The sequence below is a fragment of the Miscanthus floridulus genome, unplaced genomic scaffold, assembly GCF_019320115.1.
Source record: "Miscanthus floridulus cultivar M001 unplaced genomic scaffold, ASM1932011v1 fs_675_2_3, whole genome shotgun sequence".
Lineage (NCBI taxonomy): Eukaryota > Viridiplantae > Streptophyta > Magnoliopsida > Poales > Poaceae > Miscanthus > Miscanthus floridulus.
This window is the reverse complement of record NW_027097096.1, coordinates 34,001-40,000: the sequence shown is the minus strand read 5'-3', so window position 1 is coordinate 40,000 and position 6,000 is coordinate 34,001.

The following is a 6,000-nucleotide window of genomic DNA, read 5'->3' as shown; positions in this document are numbered from 1 at the left end:
CAGTTTTCAGATCTCAGAGAGTCTGCAACATAGAGGCTATAGTCGCAGCAGCTAGAGAGCACATTTGCCCCTAGCTTGCATATCTGCCAGGGCTGATAGATCTGATTGGCCAGACAGGATTGTATATACCATCTTGGGTTCGGTAGTTCTATGCTTCGCTCTACATTGACCCACATCATAACTTTATACACTTTACATTTAGAGGCAGAGACTATAGGATGATGAGTCAGAGGGCCAGGGAGATACTGAGGTTATAGGAGCAGCCTGTCAGGTTACATGAGGTATGTTATGGACAGACAGAGCCTCCTAGGCGTCCTCATGGTGGTTTGGTGCCCCCTACAGATCTTGTGCGACACTGCTTCAAGGAGCCATTTGGCGAGGGCTCACGCAGGAACCCCAGTGATATTACTCCGACTGCTCAAGTTCTATAGGCTATCATAAGGAGGACACTTCTTCCTAGGATGGGATACAGAGAGGGCTTGACTTGCCTCCAGCTATGGCTCCTCAACGCCCTGATGCAGTAGACTGTGTTTGATATATGGGACCTCCTTCTATCAGAGATGGAGGATACTATAGCTGAGGGCTTCAAGGATCATAGGCAACTTCCATATGCACATTGGATCACATTCCTTATTCTCAAGGCTGTGCAAGTTAGGACACCTGAGATGGTTGCAGAGTATAGAGGTGCCACCACAGAGTTTCCAGCTTATAACATGGCACAGAGGATCATGCATAGCACACCACAGGCACCCACTCAGCCTCACCGTCATCTAGATGTACCAGAGTCCGCAGCTCAGCAGGACGAGATTATCAGAGGCATAGCCGCTACTAAGGAGGAGCAGCTTGAGGCTCAGGAGGAGAGGAGCGAGTCTAGTGACAGTTCGGATGACGACTACCTACCTATTCCTCAGATGCCTCCACATAGACATGATGCAGAGGCTGGCAGTTCCAGCTCAGCTCCACCTGCCCCGCAGACAGACCTCGCTTTGATTGCTATCCTTGAGCGGATGCAGCAGGATCAGGCTAGACAGGCTCAGGAGACCGCTGCCAACTTTGCACAGTTTTAGCCTCGTCAGGATGAGTTCCAGCAACATCAATAGGTCCTCCAGCAGCAGCAGTAGATGCATCAGCAGTAGTTACTCATGTAGCAGCAACTCTTGGGATTCATGCAGCATGTAGTGACAGCCATTAGGGCCCCACAGCCATAGCTTTCGTCCCAGATTGGCTAGCTTACTACCACTATGACGACTCTAGCAGTACAGCCCAGTGGGCTTCAGAGTCAGGGACAGCCTCTAGCTCCGTTTGCTTCTCCCACAGTACAGGTGTCCTAGTGGTTATCCTCACCAGTGGTAGCCCCACGTTTCACACCACTTCAGATGGGCTTCACACCGAATCAGTCACCCTCACTATTTGTGCCTGACACGTCAGTCTCCAGGAGTCTTGAAGCATCTTTTAACGAGTTGACAGGGATGCCTACACCGCCACATATGTATGCCCCAGGTCCTTCTACAGCAGCTCCCGTCGCCGTGACTACTCAGAGGCTCCCTTCTTCTGTCGCATCTTCAGATCCTACGACAGACATACCAGCAGCATCATAGGCTGTACCTACCCTAGCTCAGACCCAGACCGCTTCAGCAATGCTTCCAGCCATAGAGGGTCAGACAGTATAGAGGTCAGGGTCAGATGATGATGGTGTCCAATTCTAGCTTGCCCCTCGTACCTCAGCGCCTGGCTCGTCCGCTATAGCCCCACCGACCGACCCTTAGGTTTTGGTGTTTGACGCCAAAGGGGGAGAGGGTTCGAGTATGTAGACTTAGGGGGAGCGACTTTTTGGGGGGAGCCTAGTTAGCTATTAGTCTATTATATACATTTGGAGTTTTATTTGTGTGATACACTATTACTATTATGCATTCGTGTGTTTACCTTTATGCATACTATTATATCTATGTGATAGTGATATCTACGTAATTGTGATATATGACATGTGTGCTCTCTATTTTGAATTATTCATATGTCATATCACTTGTGTTATGCTCATTTGCCTTTGCTTCCACGTTTATACTCCGATGCAAATGAGCTTTATTACTTGTACTCATGCTTATTTCATATCCTTTGAGTACATCATGTTGGCTTGGGTCATATAAGCTTGCCTAACTCTTTTGTTCTTATTGACAAAAGCTTATATGAACCAAGCATGTCAAAAACCTCACTCTTTCACATACTCGAGGTGGTATTGTCATCAATCACCAAAAAGAGAGAGATTGAAAGCATCTAGGCCCCTTGTTGGGTTTTGGTGATTAATGACAATACAAGATTACTATGACTAACGTGTGTTTTGCAGAGGCAATTAAGTTAGGTCATGGTAATGGAGATCAATTGGGAAATCAAGGTGGTCATGCCCCTCGATGGAAATCATTTCGGTTTTCAAAGGATGGATGACAAGGTTAAGGATGACTAGTTCTAAGTGTCGATTGGAGTTGGAGAGACACTTAGAGTAGTTTAGGACTTTGTTTTTCCTTTGGTCGTACTATTAAGGGGGGTATGAACGGGTAGCTTGACCTAGATGAGTCTAGTGAGTTAGGTGTGGTGCACACTTGTTAAAACTAACACTAGGTAGCTCCTAAATATGCCTAAGACCCTTTGGAGCAAACTTCATTCACATATGATCGAGAGTTGGAAGTGAATGGAGGGTCAAATGCTGACCGGACGCTGGCTCCGATGCGACCGGACGCTGGCCGCAGGGTCCGATCAGTTCATTTGACCAAGGTGATTGCGTCTGGTGCGACCGGACGCTGAGTGGTCGAGTGACCAGACGCTGAGGTCCAGCATCCGGTCGACTCTAGTAAGGTTCCAGAAGAGAATATATGTGACCAGACGCGTCCGGTCAATACTGATCGGACCCTGAGGGTTCAGCGTCTGGTCGAGTACAGTAAGATTCCAGTGAGGGTTTAATGTGATCAAACGTGTCCAGTCCGTGGTGATCGGACCCTGCCAGTGTCCGGTCAACACTTAAACACTGGTGTGCGGGTTGAACTGATCGGAGCGTCCGGTCAACATGACCGGAGCGTCCGGTCACCCCGCAGAAGCACATAACGGTTCGTTTTTCAGCCGGTGTTATAAATAGAAGCTCCACTCGTATGTGGAGTCACTTTTGCTCATTCCAACAGCTGAGAAACACGCTTGTGAGTGCCAAGAAGAGCAAGGTCCTAGTGAGGTGATTGAGATTTGAGAATCCAAAAGAGTAGCCTCATTAGTGAATCAAGAGTAGCAAAGTGTGCATCCACCATTCTCATTAGGCTTTGCGTGGTCAAGTGAGAGTTCGTGCTTGTTACTCTTGGTGATCGCCATCACCTAGACGGCTTGGTGGTGATTGGGAGCTTGGTGATCACCCGATGAAGCTTGTGGGTGACCCAACTCAAGTTGTGAGCGGTTTTGGGTGATTCACCACGACGGAGTGTCGAAGAATCAACCCGTAGAGAGCACTTGATCCTTGCGCAGATCAAGGGGGAGCTACACCCTTGTGTGGGTGCTCCAACGAGGACTAGTGGGGAGTGGTGACTCTCCGATACCTCAGCAAAACATCGCCGCGTTCCTCTCTCTCTATTTACTTTGAGCATTTACTTTGAGCAATTTAATACTTATTTTTACATTCATAGAATTGCCATGCGAGAGTAAGTTTGGAATATAGGTTGCAAGTCCTTTTTGCGTTAGATTAATAGAAACACTTTTCTAGGCATAAGGGGTTAATTGGGCTAACCGTAGGATTTAATTATTGCAAGAAAATTTTAAATTAGCCCAATTCACCCCCCTCTTAGGCATCTTGATCCTTTCACCCCAGATAGAGTTTCTCCTGAAGGGCAAGAGTGAGACCATGAAAGAAGTGGTCCCTCTTCTTGTCATCCGTATTCACCTGATTGCCAACATACTGAGCCAAGTGGTTGAACTTGTTCACATACTCCATCACAGTCTTGTTTCCCTGGCGCAGCTCTAGGAACTCGGTCACCTTCTGGTTGATAACACCAGCAGGGATGAAGAACTCGCGGAAGGCGGTGGAGAACTCCTGCCACGTTGCCGGATGATCCGATAGCTTCGTGGCCTAGAAAGTTTCCCACCAGGCACCTGCGGACCCCAAAAGCTGCTGAGACGCAAAGTGCACCTTCTGCTCGTTGGTTACTCTGAGCAGCCGAAATTTCTACTCCGGCGTGCGAAGCTAGTGCTCCGCCTCCAAAGGCTCGTCTGACGGCGTGAACATGGGCGGGTGGGTCTTGAGGAAGTCCTGGTAAGAGGACTGTCCCTCAGGACGGTGAGCACCACCCCCATTCCCACCGTTGCCCCCGGGGCCTCCACAGGCAAGGCCCGCGACGACCTATGTCATAATCTCCATGGCATGAGCTGTCTCCTGGCGAGCAGCGACTGACTCCTAATGAGCAGCCAACAGCTCCGCCATGATCTCCGTGGGGGACATCGGCGGAGGCGGTGGCGGCGGCGGGAAAGGATGAGGAACCAGAGGTGGAACCTCCTGAGCTCCCTAGTTGCCACGCTTAAAGGCCCGAGCACTGTCACCTTAGCCCTCGTTGTCCGCCCTCGAACTGGTGCTCCCACGTCCAGACCTCAGATTCATCTATAAGAGAGATGAACCATCCATCAGAACACCTTCCCAATCAGAATCCAGGGATTAAAGAGATGACAGCATATTTATTAAAGCATTCATTTAGTTAGTCCTACCAATTTACTACTCACTTATATGTGAAGGGGAATTTTAGTTCAAGTAAGATGCTATTATCATGATGCATGCTTCGACCTATACGTTCACTCAAGCCGGAATATAGCGGTATTCGTAAAATTTTCGGCACATCGTACCCTCACTTTCCGTATACTAAGCGATTTCTTACGCAATGTAAGTCAGTGTACCTACAGAAACTGATTAGATAAAATCAGTGCCGCTATCCTAGATAGACCATATAGCTAGGGCTTATACTTATATAACTTAACTTAATCGCATCCTACTTTTCGCAAAACTTTTGTTGATCAAATTTTTAGTTTTAGAAAAGAGTGATGAAACTCGTGACCATTATTGGCTCTGATACCAACTGTGTCAGAACCGCCCGAAATAGCATACTTACAGAGGCGCTCGTCTTCCACCAGACCCTAAGCACCCCGAAAGCAAGCTACATCGAGTGGTGTCCGTCGGGCACACCCCGAGGGAGAACCCGAAAGATCCATATTTTTCCCGAGGATCCAATAATGAGAACGAGTTACAACACAAGTACATTTCATACATTAGAGTTTCTTAAAAAGTACATTATTACAATACCCAAATACAAGAGTTCGGAATGATAAACAACGGAATTTTAAAAATAACATCTAGCGGTAGGGACGAGGATTCCGTCTGAGTCCACCAGAAGGATCCTCCACACAAGGTACACTTCAAGCATCACCTGCAACAGGGGTAAATAAACCCTGAGTACACAATGTACTCGCAAGACTTATCCAACTAGTGTGAATACTTTCCCGACTCCAAGGAATATGCCAGGCTTTATGGTTGCTGGTTTTCTTTAGCAGAAAGCAATACTAATAGTGAGTCCTTATTGATGCTTTATTATTATCAGCCGTATTAAGTTTTCATCTAGTCAATCTATATAAGCACATGTTCTACTTTCAAGCAAGGGTTGAGCAATCGATGCTGCTCCTTCACCTTTTTCACTTCTAGTTCTTACTACGGTGCTAAACCGCAGACAAGCCGTACCGGATAGCCCGGCGATTCGCGAATCAATGTGCCCAGCTGGGTGCCCCGAAGACACACGCCCCGCTTGTACCCTAGGTACAAGCAGGACTAACCCACCGCTCTCCTATCCCGGGTGTCCAGGTCCCCATACAAACTTGGACTCCAAGCCCCCACCCCTGAGTCCCGGACTTAGTGTGGTGCAAGGACCTCCACCACCTCCTCTTCCCATCAGTCGGTCCGGAAAGAGCCGGATCCACGACAAGAGAACAACAAGT